This window comes from Copidosoma floridanum, unplaced genomic scaffold (genome assembly GCF_036245765.1).
Source record: "Copidosoma floridanum isolate Cflo_tuat_1 unplaced genomic scaffold, Cflo_Japanese_pri ptg000001l, whole genome shotgun sequence".
Taxonomy (NCBI): domain Eukaryota; kingdom Metazoa; phylum Arthropoda; class Insecta; order Hymenoptera; family Encyrtidae; genus Copidosoma; species Copidosoma floridanum.
Genome location: NW_028321878.1, coordinates 14,195,464 through 14,217,080, shown reverse-complemented (window position 1 = coordinate 14,217,080; position 21,617 = coordinate 14,195,464). Strand labels below are relative to the sequence as shown.

At 41.1% G+C, this 21,617-nt stretch overlaps 1 protein-coding gene across 1 annotated transcript in view; it reads right to left on the bottom strand.

Annotated features, from left to right (window-relative positions):
* Positions 1 to 21,617, bottom strand: part of LOC106640587 (protein turtle) — a 285,202-nt gene that overhangs the window by 96,639 nt on the left and 166,946 nt on the right. Inside the window, exon 4 of the mRNA XM_089594743.1 lies at positions 2,917 to 2,968. The gene's annotated coding sequence lies outside the window, so the exon portion shown is untranslated. The remainder of the gene's footprint in view (positions 1 to 2,916; positions 2,969 to 21,617) is intronic.

Here is a 21,617-nt window from a genome sequence, read left to right as displayed (position 1 = left end):
GCACTGCTCGTGTGTATACGTGTACGCGATCCAGCAGCAGCCGCAGCCCCACCAGCGTGTAATATTGATCGGGCGGTAAGGGCGGCAGCCAGACCCGTACCCACGGCTCGTGGGAGCCCCTAGCTGGATGTGCGCGCGAGGGTGCCAGTGACATTACCCTCGCTCTGGCGTTGCCATTTCTAGTGTGGGGCGGAAGGGGGGCACACACGGGGTTAATGAGTATTCCGAGGTGTAGCTCTAACAAGGAGACGTACATTTTTTTTTGTTTTTTTTGGGGGGGATGCTCTTGTGCAGTTTTTTCCCTTCGAACCATAAAAGTAGGGTTTTATCTTGAAATTCAGGGTTGGTACAAGAGAGTGGGGGTACGCATGTTGTGGATTTATATTAAGGGCGCAATAATTTTTGTGGGGTATTTTTGAAGAGCTTGGTAATTGGTCAACGAAAAGTTTGATAACCTTGTATTGAGAAAATTACATCTGATTGTAATAAATTTTCTCAATTGTGGTAGAGTATCGAGTGGAATTGATGCCATTTACTATCAAACTGATTTTGGAATCGAGGCTTTTAATGGCTGGTTGAAATGACTGACTTTGAGTGAAATGAGATAAATTTTACTGTCGCACATGACGAAGGACACATTATTCCATTGTAATTACCATAAAAAAGCAAATTCTCTGAAAAGCATATCAAAAATTACGCAGAGATGAAAATTTGCATTCAACAAACTTTTTTCGAGAAAAAAAAAAAAAAAAAAAACTTCCGTCAGGTACTATTTGCGATTCAAATTGAAAAAATTTGTTCCCATCCTCGAGTGAGTGAAAAAATATTTGGACTCCGTACTCTACGCATACGCGTTGAATGAACTCGTTCGAAAGACCGCAATCGTGAAAATTTCGCCCCACCCTTATTTTGGGGTTGAAAACTACATTTGCCCCGTATACGTGAAATCAATCCTACACCCACTGGCTAAAAATCTAATTTTATCAAATATCGTTGTTTTTGTCACCGTGTAACACTACAGATGGTATAGATAAAATGGACTCTTGTTTTTGCCCAACCTCAATTTGTTTAAGGACCGCGAGCGTCCGATCACCCCGGCATTGTTTACTCGGGAATTATCAGCGTCGCACCACTCGGTAGCAACTCGAGAGAAGTGGCCCGCACAATACTGATCGATGAAGAAGCCAAGATATACGCCACAACAGGTGTATATATAATATGTACCATCAGGGTCGCCAAAGCGCCTTCGTTTTTCCTCTTGCACGTGATGTACACTTACTTTGAGTCTCTTTGGGCTTTTTTTTCTTTTTTACTTTCCAATGCGGAAAATCCGTGGGCGGGGCAACGACACGAATTCCGAACAAAAAAAATGTAAGTCTTGCGGCGTTTCGGGTATCTTGAACAAGTGGGTCGTGGACGCTCTCGCTCGACAGTGGATGGATGACTGATTCGGACAGGATTCATTTGTATGTACCTCCTCCCCTTATCTTTACCAGACGCGACTGAGTTGATCTTCAGCGGTTTGGAAATGTCGACAGCTGTACTTATCATCGCTACATCTTTGCCGCAGTTTTTTCAATGATGATGGCAGTGCAACGTGTGATGACGCACTAACAAAATGGAATACGTGCGAGTTACCTTACGTCTCGAGTTTTTTCCCACATTATAAACGATTTTAACGAGACTAGGAGAAACATCAGATACATATACATCAAAAGTTACAAGGGGATCAAACGAAGTATTTTGCATAAGCCATTAGCTGCCACGCTTTCGCGTGGTAATCCAAAATTCAACGTTACAGTATTTAGTTGTTTATATATTTTTCTGTGTGACGTTGAACGCTGAGAATTTGAAATGAAATGTTTGTACGGAATTAGTCTTAAATGCAATGTCAATTCAAACCTTTGAGGATAATCATATAGATTCACATTGTTTTGTTTTTCATAGATACCACAAGGGCAAAAAAAAAAACCCAAGTTCCTCTCCCACACGGTTCTCGTACACGCGAGCGGAAGCCTTATCACCCCACAAAGCGAAGTAATAGCCACAACGACCTCGGGGATTTCCCGAGACGCGAGTGAAATTCGAACCTACACGCCATACCTGACCGCCTCGTTCGCCTCAGACGGCCATGCACGCACATGTTAGCGCGACACGCGCGAGGGAGCCGAAGAAACGAAGAGACACACATCTTAATCGTCCATCTGTCATGTACGGCATTGGATGTACGCCTGTGTACAGGCAAGTGCGCATAACTTCTCGATTGTTGTAGGCAATTCGAGTCGGGAGGGTGGCGCGTGCCGGTTTAGCGCGTTTAGCTTCCGTTCGGGCGTTATATACATGTACGAAGCCCGTTTGGCTGTTGTACTTTGAGCAACGTGTCTCGTTGGAGAGTCATTTATTCCAGATGCTGGGCGCTTTTTCTCAATACTCCAAAGCATAATCGGATTTTTCCACCGAAAGCTTTTATCTCTACAATAGGCCCAGTCTCGTTGGATTTGCGTTGTATATGATTTACCTCGATCGAAGTATACTCCCGTTTAATGCAACGCGAAACAGTTGGTGCTTATGGGATGATCAATACTTTTCTTCGCACGATCGGAAATAATTTTCACAGATGTGATTTGAAGTGTGGAGACAATTTTTAATCAAACATAATTTAAAGAGAAAGAAGCAGTATCAGTCGATCCCTTGCTATGTTTTTTTTTTTTTTTCATTGTGATCGATTTATATACTGATTTTTTGTTTTCCTCCATCAAACAAAATGTGTAATTGATCAGTATGCATGAAGAATGTTGTTATTTAGTTGACTGAAATTGAGCAAATGATCCAGCAATTCTAATTGTACCATAAGATGACAATGAAACGTATTAAAAAGATCAAGTGTTTGTATTAACAAACAAAAAATAAGCTCACCACTATTGAAAACTTCTTTGGAATTCACTCAAGTCTCAAAGTCCTTCAATATCTGAAACAGATAAAATAATGTACTTGTTAAGAGAACAAAACAACAGTGAGAGAGTTTCTTTGTACAAAATAAAAGATGGTTTATTATCCAAAAATATTCGAAAATCATATAGTTAATCCACTAATATATATTTCAGATGAGTAAGCATATAAGTTAAAAAAGATCAGTTACGACGAATAGTAGACAGTTGAAAACAACGTAGGATATAATTATGAACATATTTTCTGTACGTTTTTTGGGTAAAATGTAAGCTGAACAGCACATTTGTCTTATTCATTTATCATTAACTAGACGATAACCTAGGGAAAAACTCCAATTTTCGACCCCCAAACGTTGTCTTTATCCATACATTTTCCACTGGCGTTAACTTTCACCGAAACAGATTTTCCTAATTCCAGCATATTCTCCAGCACCTGCAACGCTAATAGCCATAATCCTATTACCAACGCGCACGCACGAACGCTTCAAATCGACGTTTGATATCTCAGCGTAAATGCACGAGCTATCGACGCTCTGCTCGATCAATCACGCGACTGAAGAAGCCGAGAAAAAGAAAGGGACGGAGGAACGAGAGAGTTGAAAAAAAGCAAGCCATCAGCCACCCAGAAAGATCTTTTGGGAGCGACACCCTCTCGGTCCTCCTCTCACTCGACACAATCGCCCAATGTATCGATTCGAGCTTTCACAGAAAGGACTCTCTCTCTCTCTCCTTCGGCCAACCCGCAAAGTTAACCCGACCCTTTCAACCCTCTCCCGCACCCCCCTTGGCTACTCGTTGCACTTCCGTCTCATTTCCACCCAATAAATCTTTTTAGTCTCTGCACACGCGTCCGAGCAAACTCTCCCGGCTGACCCAATGATTTAAGGGAGTTGGATCGTACCCGTGGGGAGGTGAAGGGGAGAGCACGTGTATGTTCATGTGCTAAAGTCTGCTGTACTAATCTAGCCTAAAAACATCCGCCCTTTCGATTACGGAAAATGGATTTGTGTTCGACTCGCCAGTAATCGTTAACGTTTAAATAAAATACTTCAAAAAAATTACAGAATATTCTTCAAGGTATCTCGTTTCTTATGGTATTAATCAAATAGCCTAAATACTTTCTCTATGAGAGATAAAAAATAAGGAGTAAACGGTATAGTCAATCTGATCCTCTTTTAATAAAAGTGTGCTATAAATTTTCGAAATTAGAGGTTTTAATGGTATATCATTAAAGTATAAAGTCTCATTAAGGCCTATACCAAGTTTGAGATCATAATTTTGAGTAGAATGGCTTCTAGAAGTGATTTTGTGAAAAGCTATCGCACCACGTAACAAGTCGAGCTGACAGCAAACAGTGTACTCAGTGCGTCCTTGTCTGCCACATGAATGAAGCACACAAGCAGGAAACAAATTTGTTTACGTTTGTGCAAATATCTCCATAACTGCAGACGCGATTTTATTGAAACTTTGCACGTATACGAATGAAAGTTGTCATAAATAACATATCAGTTTTTCAAAACATTCTCATCGCTGTGTCAAGAGTAGTAGGTATTTTTTTACAACTTTTTTGATAACTTACATTTGAGCTCATGTTAAAGACGACGAAAAAGGAACACTTCATGAATTTTTTTCTCGAAATCTGTACTTAGACGTGATTGTGCTCAAATTTGGTGACCAAGTACATCAATGCAATATTTCTTTACAACATACATTTTTTTTTAAATATTTTCATCGTTAAGTGATTTGTCAGCCAACTCCCTTAATCATAAGCTTCGAAGGCGCGGGACAGAGAGCTCTCTGCACACCATGCACGTGCACACACGTGTATACCCACACATACACAGCACACGGCACAGGTTATGAACACTTGGGATAAACTTGGCGACGGCAGTGGGAGTTTGGGCGCGCGAAAGACGAGCAGCCGTGATTTGGGTGTATTTACTTGGAGCCGGTTCTTGTGGGGCGACATCGTAGCCGAGCTTATCTCACGTTTCTTCGTTAAACATGGAGATTTCATCGGCTGGTAAAGATTTCATTTTTTTTTTTTTTTTTTTTCATGCAAATGTTGGGCGTGAGATCTATACGCTGGTATGCACACGGGATGACTTGTGCATGCTAAATGGCATAAATCACACGTGCTCTTCGTCGTGTCTCTTGCAAACGCTTAGTAGAGTACGATGCCGATGGATGAAATTGTTTTAAATTTTAGGTACTGTAAAAAACACTATGACAATAAATTTTCACAAGATAACTGGATTTCTTTTCCTCGAAAAATTGATAGATGTACATGAGATTTTTTTTTAGTCGAATCTGGGAACATGTGTTGTTAGCCAAAGGGTGAGGCAAGCAATAACATTCGATGCAAGAGCCCATTACACCCACCTATGAGCGTTACCTTGTTTCGTACGTATGGCCAATAAACGCAGGAAAGGTATACGGCTCAAGTGTATTGCTTCATAAAATACTTTAGGGGTATTTTAATTTTTATACAAACAAAATTACGACCCACTAATTATTTTATCCATACCTAATTACTGTCGTTTACTACAAGTTAAGCATGTTGGGAAAAGCTTTGTTGACTTTACTGTACTAGTATAATATGATTTTAGTGTTTTTGCTTCTATGATTGTTTGAACTTTTAGAAAAATATCGTGAAATTGTTTTTTTTTTTTTTTTTTTTTTTTTTTTTGTAATAATGATCTAACCTTAAAATCAGTAATGTACAAAATAAAAAAATCATTTGTTGGATACATAACAACAAAAAAATACACCAACATAAGATAATCATTTGTTGTTACGCATTGATTAGAATAAATCATGTATACAGGTAAAATACATTCACATGTCTACAAATAAATTTAACAACGAATTCTTTTCTTCCATTCCTTGTCAATATAAGATACCTATATACAATGTAATAATCCTAAGTGTCCAACAAACGAACAAACAAACAAACGTTTTTTCCCAAAAAGATAAAAATACATAAGCCCAATAGTAATGAGATCGCAAGTAGTACGAGTCAACGTACGCTCAAACCCAAGTCCTCCCGGGATCTCGCAAGTGCGTTTTATTATTGTTATTACAGCAGTACAGGCATCTCGAAGGTGTCATTCTGCCCCCTAAATTAGCACCGAATTGCCCTGATACTTGTGCCGAATAACAGTGTTGTGCGCAAGTGTTATTGTCTCTGCCACGTGCCACCTTTTGTTTAGCAGAGCCATCGTTTCTTGGCCGAGCGTTGAGGGACTTTTTCGTAAATCTTCTCGAGGTTCGTACAATATACCTGTGGGTGTATGTGACGTCTTTTGACACGTGCACGGGGAATACCTGTGGATATCAGCGGTCAGAAAAATCGATGCACGTTTTTCTCTCCTCTCGTGAAAGCTCGATCGTCTCTCTCTCTCTTTTTTTTTTTTTTTTAAATTTGTGACGATTTCGAAGACGTGACGTGCTGGCTCACCTTAGCTTGAATAGTCGCTGATTATGAATGTGAGAAGATGAAAACGAAAATTGAGTGTGGATTCAGTTCCATGAGCTAACCCACTTTTCGGAACCGAATCAGGAGATAATTTACGAGTTCCGTGAGTGCATGCTATGTACTGGAAATGACAAAATTACGTCTTAATTTCGATGCTTAGTAGTAAAAAATTTTGATGCTTACAAAAGTACACTCCTCATCTATTAAAAACTGCTGAGAAAAATTTTTAACTAACTCACTGAGCATCTTATATTTATGGTATGGTAGTTATGTTACCCAATCACAGGAAGGTGCATTTCATATAAAGAAAGCATGCGTGTACTCCAACGTTTAAGGGTTTGTTTCGCCACCTGGCCTATACTTACAAGAGTTAATACTTTTAGAACTACATATAGTTGACTACATTTCAATAAGCAAAAAAGTTTCAGAAAATTTTGAAACATATTAAAATAATTGTTGATAAAAAATTTTCAAACAGTCCTGTGTAGTAACAACTTTTTTATATTTTACGCTTTTTTCGAGACAGCCTTTTCATAATTACATGCTTTAGATCGCACATATGAACTAATAACGAGAAAAAAGTTCTTGAGCAAAACCAAACTCCAATAAAGTAAAAAAAAATAAAAAAAATTTTCCAATTCTCTTAAAAAGCTCGTAGTGCAGAATCCAGCTAAAGCTATAAGTTCACGACTCAAAAACTCGTAACAGTAAACAAAGAATAAGCGCTCAGAGTGCCATAATTGATGAACCTTACATTGCACTCGGCCAATTGTTACTCGTTACCATTTTTTTTCTCTGTAGCTAATGAATTTGTGTTTTTATTTTTTTTTTATCTAGATAAAAATGCCAGTAGTTGTACAGCGAGTAGGTGATTGTGGTTTAAAAACTTTTCAATGGATGGAATTTTTGTCGGGAAACGATCTGGCAAAGCTCATTGTTCTAGATATTGTCCATTTGTTACTTCAATGGATGTAGTTGATTCGAGTTAAACGAGTACTAAAATATCATGAGAATCGTTGTAACTTTCTTCACTGAAAAAGGAAGAAAAATATTTTCTATTCAACGCTATTTGAAAGCCCCTTGATTTGATACTGAATTTTCATACAATGAGCCTGCACGACTCGAGCTCTTGATGGAGCACTTTTTTATGCGATAAGCCCGAGTATATCCGAAGTAACGTATTGCCGATCGCCTTCTGTTCGCTCGAGAGCCCATTCGAGATATTTTGTTTGGTAAGTACAGTTGGAGAGTTACTTTGTATTGGCTTGGATATCAAGGCTACTCACTTCAAAGTCTCGATAGAAGATTCTCAAGTCGTTTTGAGACTTTGAAGTCTTTTTCACTGACTCTAGGGCTGCGTGTATAGCCCATCGTGTGCTCGCAATCAGGTTGAATACTGCACCGTTTCATGCCATCAGTGATTAAAATAGCTCGATGTATATTTTTAATTAAATGAAATACAAGTATATTTTTTTTATTTACTTATTAAACTTTTAATTAAAAATCAATCACCCTTTGCGTTTTTACTTATAATTGGAAAATTTTTGAACGTACATGTAAAAAAAGTGACGGGTAATTCTTGAAATGTTTTTAATTACAAATTGAAATTCTGTAAATATTCCGAGCTATTGAATACTTTTGGTTAAAAAAATTAACAATGCAAAAACTGCACGTATTAAAATAATTACAATTGATGGCAACTTTGCCCACAAAACTCGAGTGCTATACCATCACAATTTTTTCCCTTTAGCGGAAAAATATTAAAGATGAGGTATTGAAATCGAATAAACTTTTTCAGACTGGGATCATTAGAGCTCTCTTTTAGATTTCTGTATGTATCAAATTTAACTAGTAATCATAGATACCTACAACCTACACTCTCGACTGGCACCTCATATGGAAGGTCCCGATCTTCTCGACAATAAGAGATTCTAATGCCGTTTCAATACGTCATTTACCATCTCGTCAGAGCGAAAAATACAGAGGGTGAAGAAAAAAAAGAAAAAAATTGTGAAAGGAAAGAAGAGTCAGACGACTGCAATGCAGACCGTCTCCGTACATCGCGTTCAGGCACATCAGAGCCGTAGGTATGGTAACGTATGCGAAAGGAAAGCAGGAAGCTCATGCCCGTGGGGTAAATAAATAAAATTACAACAAACCCACCCCTTCAGCCGGCACGCGCGAGTCGAGAATAACGAAATTGGATCTCTTCCTCTTTTCCTCTCTCTCTCTCTCTCTCTCCGTATACACCCTTTTTCCCCCGATGCCACGTTTTTCCGCTCTCCCTGCCTCTGTACACACACAGAGAGCGCTTTTTCCCTCGAAACTCTGGCGAGTTCGACGTTTCTTTTAGGGATTTTTCCGAGGCAACCAGCCCCATCCCACCGCGTTTCCATTTGCTCTTCTCTCTTTGCCGATACGACAATACATTTGCCGAGGGCGGAGGCGCTAGCGCCTCAAATCCCTTTTGCCTCGATACGCGTCGTATATATACACCCGCACTGGCACACAACATACACACACGTATACATATCCGCGTATGTGTACAACAAGGCTTGTTTATTTTCCAGGGATTTGCCTTACGCCTCGCTGGACCATGTAAATCTTGGTCTCGTCGATCTGCTACTATTTTCTTTTCCCTTTCTTTTTTCTTCTTCTCCTTCTTCTTTTTTTTTTTTATCCCTCTTTGGTTTGGAAAGATCGCGAAGGAAATTTTTTATCGCGGCATCGGAAAGGTACGCGATCATCTGGAATAGGCTTTGCGAGCATTTTCATGAAAATTGATGCCTAGCGAGAAAATATCAAACGCGAAATGTCGAAAAAAGGTATTTTTTTTAAATAAAGGCAGATTTTTCAGTGCTTCAGATGAATGGCAAAATCAAAGTTATACAACAAAAGCTATTACTTACATTGTCAAAAACATCTATTATTGTTAAAACTATTAGCAATTAACATTATGCACTCGACAGATTAAGAGTTAACGTTCACCAGACGCTTACTCGTTTTCGTCTGACCATATCGGGTTTGTACTACTTGGAAAAAATTATCCAAACAGTTGCAGTGTAACGATTGCAATATCAAACTGAAAAGTTTGAATATTAAGCCACAGCTACACCAATTAAAAGTGTAAGATCGAAAAATATCACTCGATCGAAAAACCAGACACTAATTCCCACGAAAAAAAAAAGATTTCCTTCGAAATCCATTTAGCTATGATGACTCTCCTTCTTTCTCTCCTGAAAGTTTTAAATATTTCTACTCAAGTCTCGCAAAAATTTTGACCAGTGAATCAACAGTGCAGGTCACACCTCAAACATCAAAGGCTTCGAATTATTTCTCACACACGAAATAAATTCAGAGATGGCTGTACCTAACAGCTCGAACTCTTTGTATACCGATATATGTATTACACGTTAGACACACGCATAAGTTATTACGCTAAAAGCGAATGAGAGAGAGAGAGAGAGAGAGAGAGAGAGAGAAGCAAAATTGTTCCGGCGCCACTCGGTCACCTCCTTCTCCTCCCCTATACGTACCTATATATGCTACAGAAGTAACACACATTTCTCCACGACGTGGCTGACCTGACGGTACAGCTCGAAAGGACGGAGAGACAGAATACGTGCAGTCCTCAAAGGCGCTCGCCTGGAGGGCCCAGTTTCATTTGCATCTCAATGGTTTCATTAGCTCTCCCCGTGTCGTACGTGCGTATTATACATCTCCCTCTCCCATCCTGTGTTTTTTTTTCTCCCCTCTTTTGTTAAAGACGGACGGACTCCTCTTTTCGCCCGCCTCATAACTGCGAGAGGCACGTGTATCCAGGGAAAAAGCGGATAAAAGAGGTGTCACGGTAAATTGGATTTATAGAGTACCCGGCGATATTTCAGGCTCAATACACACCCACACGCACCATGCACCCTCCTTCGTCCCTTTCTTCTTTAACTTTTTTTTCCCCTCGGGCAAATTTTATGCCCATCGTACATATATACGCGAGTTTGCGCGCGTCCCCCCGCCTAAATTGGTCCCTCTATTCCTTCGGGCGAGCAGGGAGGAAAGCTAGGATGTCAAATTTTTTACTTCGCCAGCGTTTCCAACTCAGTCCAGTTACCTGTTGCTTTTTAATTACGTAACCGACTCTTGACTGGGTTCACAGAGAGCCATTAATAGCCAAAATTTCGCGACACCAGCCACAGCCAGTATTTTTCGAGCTCTCGAGAGCATTTCCGACTCTCTCGCCATCGACACTTGCTTTGGACTGCCTTCCTCCGCCTCATTAGCACGCGAGGCCCACTCGAGGGAGAGGCGTGGCTCGATTACACGCGCGCCGGGTGAAAAGAACGAGTGCAAAGGGCGAGAAGAAAGGGACGAGCACTTGGACTCGGAGACGTAAACAGTTTGTTTCCCCGGTCGATGGAGCTCCGTGGCTCTCACTTTCCACGCGTGCTTTACCCCTTGGTCTGACTATACACGGGTGGGGATCGGAGAGAAGAGAGGGCTGCGTCCTTCTGACCCGCTAACCCCCTTTTTCTCGCTTCGACACGACACCCTTTTTTCTCCAACTGTTTTAGTAAGGGATCTATTGTGCTGTTCTCGGTGACGCTGCTGCGAAGGGCTTCTGGGTAAAACGTCCGAAATCTAGTCTTCGAAAGACTTTGAGGGACATGTTTACAGCCATAAAAAGTCTGGGATTACTTTGGCACCCTTCAGTAGACTTTATGTGACTTTTTGAGTCTTTTTCGCACACAGACCCCTTTGCATTTGTAATATTCATGTTTTTGTACATCGTGCAATTTTTTCCAATGACAATTTTTTGAATTATCGAGTGAACGGTGCACCTCGGTGATTTTCATACTTCCTTTCTTTTAATTTTAATTTACAGTCCGCTTCACGGTACACCAACGCGTATTCGTAACCATGTGAATTGCCGGAAGGAATCTCTTTTAATTATAAATTCGCGCTCGAAAAATTTGCGTAACAAGTCAAAAAGCCGAGCACGAACACACCCTTCTTTCGTGCGCTGACGTAGGAGCGATTTTAATTACACCCCCGGCTTTTGACGGAACAATAACGAACAACCGCGAAATGAGACCCGAAAAGCCAAAATCAGAAAAAGAAGTCGGTTTTTCAAAAGGATGCGAACCGAGTTTCCGAAACAGTGATCTCTCTTGTCCCCGAGCGATGCGAACAAAAAGAAAAATCAAAAACAGCTTTCAATCGCACATCCAAACAATAACGCGCACTTCCAGTGTAATCGGCATATACGCGGTGGAGCTCAATCGGGAATTCATAGTTGCGCGTACGTGTGACCCCGTCATTGCGGGGGGGGAAAAAAACAGCGACGAATTCGGTTTCCACGTACGTGTGTGCACGAGATTGACGCACCACTGGCGGTACACATTCATTTTCGGCGACTGCGTTGGCTCGTGTGTGCACACATTGGGAGGGAAACTCGGGACAGCAGAACTCGTCCGTACACCCGCATGTGTGTATATAATATGTACCTGCGAGCGCCAAAAGTAATTACCTCGAGAGGCGCGCGTGTACCTGCATGTTGTCATCCGCGTGTGCTAACACAGCGATTCTCGTGCAGAGGAAGTTTTTTTTCGTTTCGAGGGCTAGTTTCGCGAAAAAAAAAAAAAAAAAAAATCCAATCGCCGCGATCGAGTGTTTATCAAAGAAGACCTCGAAAGCTCGCTCGTTTGATACGCACGGCAGACCATCGGCTTACGTTCATATGGTACGTGGATGCTTTAAAAAATATTATTCAAACTCGCCGTGATAAATTGTAAACTGTGTCTTGCCAAAGATAAATGGTGCATGGTTATTTAAAAAAAAAAAAAGGAAAAAAGCAGCCAACTAATGAACGGAAATGGCGTTTCTCAAAAGCTACCAATTAATCTTCCGAGGGCCACGGAAAGAGCCGGTAGTTAATTTTCCGCCAACAGGTGCCACGCCCTATCTTTGCGCGCAGGTGAGCCACTTTTGTTTCCCTTTTTCCCACCTTTTCCCGGGTTTGTTTCGGGATCGAGATTTATATTCACTGTTTGCAAAACGCTGCTCGCGGATGAGACAAAAAATATTGAGTGATTTATTATGCGGTGCCGAGGAGGATTGTACATGATGATTGTCAGAAACGAAACATTTTTTATGTACATGAAACGCAAGAGTTTCAGCTTGTTACAGGGAAACAAGTCGTATCCTCCAATGGTCGTACCAATCGGACCAAAGCTCTCTTCGCTGTGCTAGAAACAAAAGGTCTAGAAGTGGACTAACACGTCAAAAGGATAGGGGTGCTGCAACGAGATTTTAAGCGTGACTCGTGATATGAAAAATTGAGTGTAAATTATGGAGATGAAAACACGCGTGTGTATCGTTTGTAGTCAAAAGTTACGTGTATTTCCCCATGGTAACTTGGACACTCGAAAAGATGTGCAAAGATTTTTTCAGGAATCACTGCTCTTGGTTGTGTTTTATTTTGAATTTTTTACATCATATTACCCAATTGACTGCAACTTATTTAAGTTAGAATTAACATTTTTTACCATATACTTTGAATTTGGAAATCAGTCAAAAAATCGTGAAAACGCATAATAAACTAGCGCTTGCAACCTCCTCCTTTCGTCGCTGAGCCGATGAGCTGGGACTGCCAACCGTAAATCCAACCATAAAAAGCTCGCCCCAACTAGCAGCGAGTCACTCTTTGCATCAGACTTGAAGAGGCTCTGCTGTCTGTATCAATGTTTGCATTTATATACACTTTTTTTTCGATAAACATACAACTGCATTGTTTTTTAAACAAATCGATAAGGCAAGCAAGGCTATTGTAGTCTCTTGGCTCATCCCATTTACTTTGCCTACTTCTATACCAAACTTAATAATTTTGGTGTCTACATCTTGATGATAATCCATTAAATGAAACGTAGATGGAAAATGTAATAATTACTAAGCTTTGTTTTAAATGGCAATACAAAAACTACTAAGATTTTTTATGAGATTATTACTAAATACGCACACTGTGTACATTACGGCACAAGTATAATTTTGCTACAAGTATTAAATAAGCGTTAATGATAATGTCATAAAAAATCTTAGTGGGTTTTGTATTGCCATTTAAAATAAAGTTTGGTAAGCATTACATTTTCCATCTACGTTTTATTTCTATACCTATAAAGTTGTAGGTAACAGATTCATTCTGAACTCGTGTACAAGACGTGCATATGTGATACATGTCGCTTCTGATGGAAAAAAATGGAACCGAAGACGCCGATATAATGTTGATTGAATAAATTAAAAAGTAAATGCTCCTCCACTTGAAGAGTATGAAAAAACGCGAGCAGTGACTCGGTAATGATTAGTTTTTAAAAAAAAGAGAGAGAGATATGTCTTTATAAACCGAATATTGAAATTCTTGAAGAGCCGGTACACGCCGAAGTGCGTCGATCCGCAAGATTGAATTTCAATTTGGAACTTCCAGTCACCGTAAAATATAAAGCGAGCAGGCACCACCTCCCAGTTATCTCACACCATAGCTACGATCGCTCAATCGTGGCGGGCTCGTCGTAAATTATACGATTTTTACCAAAATTAATGACAAAAGTTTGAAAAATTCAAGTTTAAAATACCCCAGGATCGAGCGCCGTGGAGCGGACCAATATATATGCATATACACATTGTGCATTGGTTTACGGGCTCTCAAAGAGCTTAATCAAAATCTCAAGTGGGCACTTGTGTCCGTGCAATCGGTTCGCGTGCACTTTGGCCGAAAAGCGTCCCTCCACCGTTGAAAATAAAAGCAGGCCGTAATTTTTTTCCTCCGAGTAATCTCCCGAGCAGAGAGAAAGAGAAAGAGAGCGCTGATTGGACGTTTCCAACTTTGACGCGATCCCCCCCGGCTTTTATCGCTCGCGCAAAAAAGGGGACGAAGGAAATCGCGGAAAAACGTCGCCTTATTTCCACGCGGATGTATACATGTATATATACACGCGCATTTCTTTTTCTCCTCCTCCATCTTTTTTGTGCCGAGGCTCAGCCCCAACTGCGCGAGATTTAAGCCCCCTCGTACCCGTCGACTCGTGAAAAATCCACTGCGATGAGCCCCCCGTCCGTACCCTCCCTTGTGCCCTATAATGGTATTAAGTTGATCTTTTAATCAAGGAAAAAATCGCGGAATTCCATTTCCAAAGGATCTCGTTTTTCCTTCGCTGCATCGTCTTTTTTCGACTTTCAACTCTAACTCGATTTCACGTTCAGCTGACGAGAGCCCCGAGCTCTTTTCCGTCAAAGCTGAGCCACGCCATTCCGACGTCTTGTGCCATTGATCCATAAGTGAGATTTATGGTTTTCGGACTGTCTGAACTCAATCGTTTGATTTCATCGATTGCAGCTGATGTACACGTTTGCAAGATACACCTTAGTCATCCGATGAACGTGTAGTCAGAGAAACAACAGAAAAAACGTCCATAAATGTCCACTAGGAAAAAGTGACGGTAAAACCGAGATCAAGTTTAATTAAACCATATGATGGGGTTATTTTTCATATTAGCCCGGAAAACACCAAAACTGGACTCGATGTAAAATTTGAGATTTTAGGCTCGTTTTAATGCTCTGTGTACGTGTGTTTGTGTTTCGTTATGTTTTATGCGAGGAAAAAAGAGAGGACGACGGAGACATGCAGCCAGTGAGACCAGCAAAGAGAAGCGTGAGCGGAAAAAGCGGGAATAATAAGAAGAAATGTGCAATTAAAGGACTATAAGTAATGTTAACGTTAGTACTGTGTGCGCAGAGATATATATGTGTACATTTTAGTGTGAATCGGTAGGTTGGTGGGAAAATGGATGGGTTGTCGAACTGTAGCGATTATTGTAATTGTTGGTTGTGTTTTGTATGTGTCTTTTGTAGAATTGTAATGCGCCGGGAATAAAGGGAGTTTGTGTATATACGTGTAGTTAAGTGGAAGAGCGAGACGTGTGCGAGCTGAGTCGTATGAGAGAAGTAGGGAAAAAAAAGAGATAGAAGAGATTTCGAGGCAGTAGGACGCGAGCAGCGAGACTGGGAGGACTCCTAGACGGGCCTTCATGAGGGAAGGATGTTGAGCGTGTGCGCCATCGAGACGTCGTTCAACCTACGTCCGTCACCAGCTCTTGGCGATCTACGGGAGGCATCATCTGCAGCCTGGCTAAAGACTACGCAATCACGAGGAGCAGGATGGCAGTGGGCGACGTCGCGAGGACACGACGCTGAAAACTTCCTGAAGATGGTGGCCTGGAGGTATTTCGCGTAGTGCGTGGTAAGGGTAGCGACTAGTGGGAAAGTGAGGGAAAGGGACATAGTATGTGGCGCCGAAGTGAGGTTGTGCAAGTGTAGGATGTTTCGAGGATAAGGTATGTGGTTGAAGGTACTGGGGATTTCGTTGAGGTTGTGGAGCAGAGTAAGAAGTGTAATCGGGGGGATCGAGATTACTAAAAGAGTGAGAGAGCGAGAATTCGTTGGTTCGAGAGGAAGGCGTTCGGATCGGGGAAGAGAGCTTGGTGGGCGTGATCGCTCGAATCGTGGGTAAGTCAATGCATTCGAGATGACGGGAACGGTAGCACCGCGTGAGAGAGAGAGTGTGTGTGTGTGTATTCAAAGCAAAGCGTTGTCTGAGTCTCAGGAGTCGGCGAGGGGCCGGTTGACCGTTGCGGTAGGACGTCGTAGAGTTCGTGTGTGTGTGTGAGTGTTTGCAGCGTTGTCCGAGACTCGGTAAACCAGCTGGTGAAGCCGCCGGTAGGACATCCTGCGGACCAAGAGAGGATGCGTGGTGGATGTCCTCGTCATCGGGTTGATGCGTGAGGTAGCTCGTGATCGAAGGCGTTTCGTTGTAGCCAAGTGCTCTCGTGATCGAACCGGATTGTCGTAACCTCAGAGCGAGCCATTCTCTAGGTCGAGTGCGGGAACTTTGGGTGTGTGCGTGTGCGTGTAGGTGTAGGTAGGTGTTCGAATGCGGGGTATAAGAGCAAAGGTGTGTGTACTGCGAATTGCGAGTTAGCGCCGGAGGTAGCGTCGATTCTTTAGAAGTGTTCATCCTTTGTAAATGAAATAAAGAGTAGTCTAAAAGTGAAATCCGTGTTAGTGTACTTATTTGTACGAATGTGAGATATTCACATCCTGATCATTTCCCTCGGGAACTGTCTGCCTTCCGACGGACAGTCCGCGACGGGGCCTCCTCTAGGTAAGAGTCTACATCGGGAGAGCAGAGCGGAGCCAAGCCAAGGCGTTCAAGAGGGTATTGGGTCGTAGATTTTGGTTGTTTCAGGTGTTGTACGGGATCGAAGATTTTAGTGCGTTGTATCGGGACGGCTTCGCGTCGACGTGAATACGTTGATTCGTCGCCGAAAATGCAACGTTAGAACCAATCAAATTACTTGATTTAATCTACCCCTGAAACGGAAGAAATTTCGGTGCTCACTCCGCGCGGAAACCCGTGAAATCACGCCACGCAGAACCTCGGACGTTCTCTCACATCCTCCTCGGCTCCTTTTATTTACATCCACGAAAAGGACTCTTCCCCCACCCGAAACGCCACAGTCATCGTCAAAAGGACCCGTGCCATCGGCGCTTTTAATTAAACCCCGCGTTTTCGCGCTTGGGCCATAATTAATCGCAAGCGCTTGTCAAAACGACGCGTCCTCCCTTCCCTCTCTGATAAATATACATATATAATACGTTGCGCCCCCGCGACACTCGCGTCATACAGTTTGCCGCTCGCAAATAAGGCCAATTAGTTAGCCGGCTGATATGCGTTTTCATTACGCTGTATATGTATATATGTACGCGGGCACAAGTGTGCGCGAGCCACCGACGCCCGGGATGATTATTCATTTCCCCCTTCGGGCCCTCGCTCCGCCCTCGTCGTAGCATTAATTGGCCGAAGAATTTCGAGCGATCAGTTATACGCGCTGGTTTAATACTATATAACTGTGCTTTGCCAGTGTGTGAGCTGCAATGGAGGCTATTGTTGTTGTTGTTTGCACCTTAATGAAAATACGACGTGGGCTATACGACTGAGTGTGGACGCGTACAATATTAGCCGAAAATTACGCTCGATAGAAAAATTCGCTTGAGATTTGCGTCAACGCGAGGTGCATGCATGATTTCTTTTTTTTTTTTTTTTTTTTTTTTTTTTGCGCGTTATAAATTAATGAATAAATAATCAAGGGCTCTTGTTATTTCGGTGAATTAATTAATTTTGGTTACCGCGAGGAAATTGCATCGAAATTTTAATGAGCCTGGGGCTTTGTACGCGGTTTTGGTTGTTATAATTTAGCAATTTGATATTTGTAACCGCCTCACTTCGCACATGAAACGTTGCAATTTTTCATCAAGATTAACTCGCTGCACACGAAAAAAAAGGGTATCTCTATTATCATGGAAAAATATTTGATTAAAATTATTTCAAAGGGTCTGGTGGGATAAATAGATTTATTTTAATGATGGTGTTTCATGAAGAGAACTTTCACGTATACGTTTTTATAATCTACGTGTCATAGCGTTGAATATTTTTAGTTTTGTTTAACAAGTGGATAATAAATGAGTCCAATTTAGTTGAATTTATTTTTATTTTCATACCTGCTCGAACAAATGAACGTCAATTTTCGACACCCAAGCATTGTCATGGTCAGTTATATTGATGATTATCACTATAAACTCGGATAATAATTGCAGGAACGATTTAAAAAAATTGTCTATTTAGTAATTGGATAGATTGTTATAATGTTATGAACAAAATGATTCATTCAAAATCAATCTTTTTTTTTCTAGCAAAACAATTGTTATTACTTCAATAACCATTTTACAAGAGTTCGCATCTATGATTCCAGTTAAAAGAAATATAAAAATTAACCATGTTACCACAATACGATACGAAGATAACCCAACATACAATATGTATTGATAAACGATTTCCACACGAAAAAAAAAAAAAAAAAATGAAGCGAGAGATTTATTTCGACATTGATTATTAAATCCTAGTTAAGAGCTTGTTTCCACCATCAGTGGTATGTATGTATGAGCCACATGAACGGCTTTAACAACACAGACACGTAGAGCAACCAGCCTACAAGAAACGTATTATTTCATTATTTTGCTGACCACCTCGCGCGTATTTGCTGCTACTGCTACTTTTTCTATGGTTCTGCTTACGCGTGCAATGACGTGACTGGAGTACGCTATTGGCAGTTTTATACCGTAAAGCGCCATGAAATAGCCAAACACTTCTGTCCCTAGTAATTGTTTTCTTTTTTTTTTTTTTTTTTTTTTTTTTTTTATCGAACGTGTTAATCTTATTGAGCTCTAACTATTTAGATGAAATTGCGTCGTTTTGATGACGGTAATTGTAGACCTACCAAGCCAGTCTCCATTATTTCTATAAAAAATTATCGCTGATGTTAGGGTACATTTATTTGCTGTTCACTTAATTTTGCCCGCTACACAGGGATTACAATATGTGCTTCGAGTAAAGGTATAATTCGTCACAGTCCTAAAATTCCCATTAGGATTCAGAGGATACGCCGAGAGAACGACGCTTCACTTAGAGAAATGTCTTTGGGACGCACCGCCCAAGGGATCCACTTATTACCAAACTTATACGACTAGTGGTAGTAGGTAATCTTTGCTTTTTTTCTATTTACGGATCAACTTTGCCCAATTTTGTCTTTGATTTACAAAATCTAAACCTTAAGTTAGTATAGCCAGCAATGTAATTTCATAATGTATTAGTCAATTGGCCATCAAATACTTAGGAAAAAAAAAAATTACTTTAAACATGACTCCTAGCAACCCAAGAACAAAGCTTTGTAAGCTTGTGTTTTATTAAACATTGAGAAACTCTGTATTCCTGAAAAGGGGAAAAAAAGACTATTCAACCCAATTTACCTTTTGATATTCCATTCCCTGATATAATCCTCGTATACTCCCCCGATCACTTAGTCCACCCCCTGGGGAACAGCATTAACAATTTGGCCGATAATCATACTCTCGAGACGCTGATGCGCACAAACACGCGTGCCACCTCGTTGTCGAGGCAATTAGCGCTCACTTCGCGAGACGTCTCCCAAGATTCCCAGCCTCCCCCTGTGTGTTTACATGCACGTATCGTCTCTCTCTCTCTCTCTCTCTCTCTCTCTCTCTCACTGGTACTGTTCTCCGTTACAATGCGCGTCGCGCCTATAATCCGATACCAAGCGAACGCGACAAATTATCGACGATCAAAGTACCGCGAGCCACGAAATCTCTCCCCTGAGGTTAACAAGCCGCGACTCAGCCTTGTAGTTATAATTGTCATCTGAATTAGCTTCCACGTTCCACGCACGTAGAAATTGATTATTTGATTGTTGCAATGTGTAAAAATCTTTCGTGGACGCGTATTCGTAGCTTATCAGACGTAATTTCTAAAGAGCAAGTAGTACGTATCAATATTAGGTCAGACTTCACAGGTTTCCACGTGGATCCGGCTGGTTTATCATTTTTCATGATTCCACTTACCTCATATTGATCAATAGCCGGCATTACGTGATCATTCTGGAGCATCAACTTCAACGGAAGAGTGATCAATACGAAAAACAAGCTTCATAGTTACAAAAAAAAAAAATAATAATAATAATAAAACACTTTCAGCAACCGCGTTAAAAACTGTTTCCCAAGAACTCTGAGGGGGTTATTCTGTGATTCAGCAGCTTATGAGAACCAAAATTAAAAAAATTTTCCCTTAACCTATACATCAACTAGAGACAGAGAGAGAGAGAGAGAGAGTAATTAATTAAGCAGCAGCTCCCGCGGTTGGTCGCTGAAAAATGCACAGCAGCGTCGTCCTCTTCGTTTCGTCACCGTAAACCGCCCACTCAATGATTCATCAGTTCGGCCGCTCATCTCTCGCCGAAGCGTCCACGTCAGCGACGTTATTTTTATTCCTCGGCAACGTGCAACTGATCCGGTATGGATCACGTTCCCCGCGCGTGAGCGGAATTGCATAAATTGGACGATGCGCTGCTTTATTTTCTGTTTTTCCTTTTCGTTGGCGATCGTTGATTGTGCTGTCCTGGCGATTTGCTGAGCGACGGCGACTTATTTTTCCTTCGTGGGATTGCCAGACGAATAAACAAAAAACAGCGCACTTGTAAGAATAGTAAACGATAGGTGCAGATATTAGAGCCATGTTATTATTGTATCGTTTAGAGGGAGTTCTAAAAATGTTGTTGATTAAAAATCAATCGGAAAGCAATGAAAAGAAACTTTCAAAGTTTTCTAGCGTACTCTAAATTGATTAAATACGTGATCTGTGTTGCAATGATTTGAATCGATAATATCTTCAAAAGTATTAAATTAACACTCGGTAAAGGACTTTTTTGTTTGTCTTGATGAACTTTATGGTGTAGTATGATTTTCCTACGTGGTTGTTGGAACATGGTGTGTGGTGCAACTTTTGTATTTCCATATATTGTACGTTTATACATTTTTATTTAAACTGCAAACTATTGAAGGGGTTCCTTTTGTGGAACGAAGGTTAATAATGAGTTTAACAAGCATTGTCTCTCTTTGATTACTGTTATTTGTGAACTCTTATTCTTATACTTGAAATTATGGCATGTCACAAAAGTTAATAAGTCTACGTATTCATGACTATACCTCACCAGCGAAAATTATTAATTGCAAATATGAAAAGCATATCGACCGTCGATTTACTCCATTTTTCATGTCCTCCCAAACTGTCATTAGTATGTATGTGCTATCGTAACTAGAAATTCCTCTTCAAGGATCGTGATTGTTATTATCATTTTTTATGGAAGAAAAATTCCTCCGAGTGTCGCTCCATTACGGTTTATCAAGTAATATCAGTCAAGTCCTAAGACGACATCGAAAAAGAGGGGCGGGAGGTTAAAAAATGTTCTCGAGGGGAAAGAAAGCAGCGGGAAGAATCTTGCGTGGCACGAGATGGAGGAGGGCTGAGGTAAGAATCTTCGATCCGAGGAGGATGAATGAGGGAAAATAGGTATATCGCGTGCGGTAGGAAGAGTCTCGCATTGTCTGAGGAGCGGAGGAATCCTGCAACAAGGGTGCGCGCAGAATTTCTTAAAAATCCATCGAAAGCCGGGGAAGGTACGCGCCATCCGTCACCCGTCACTCCTTGACATCTCGTGTCGTTCGATATCGATTATGTA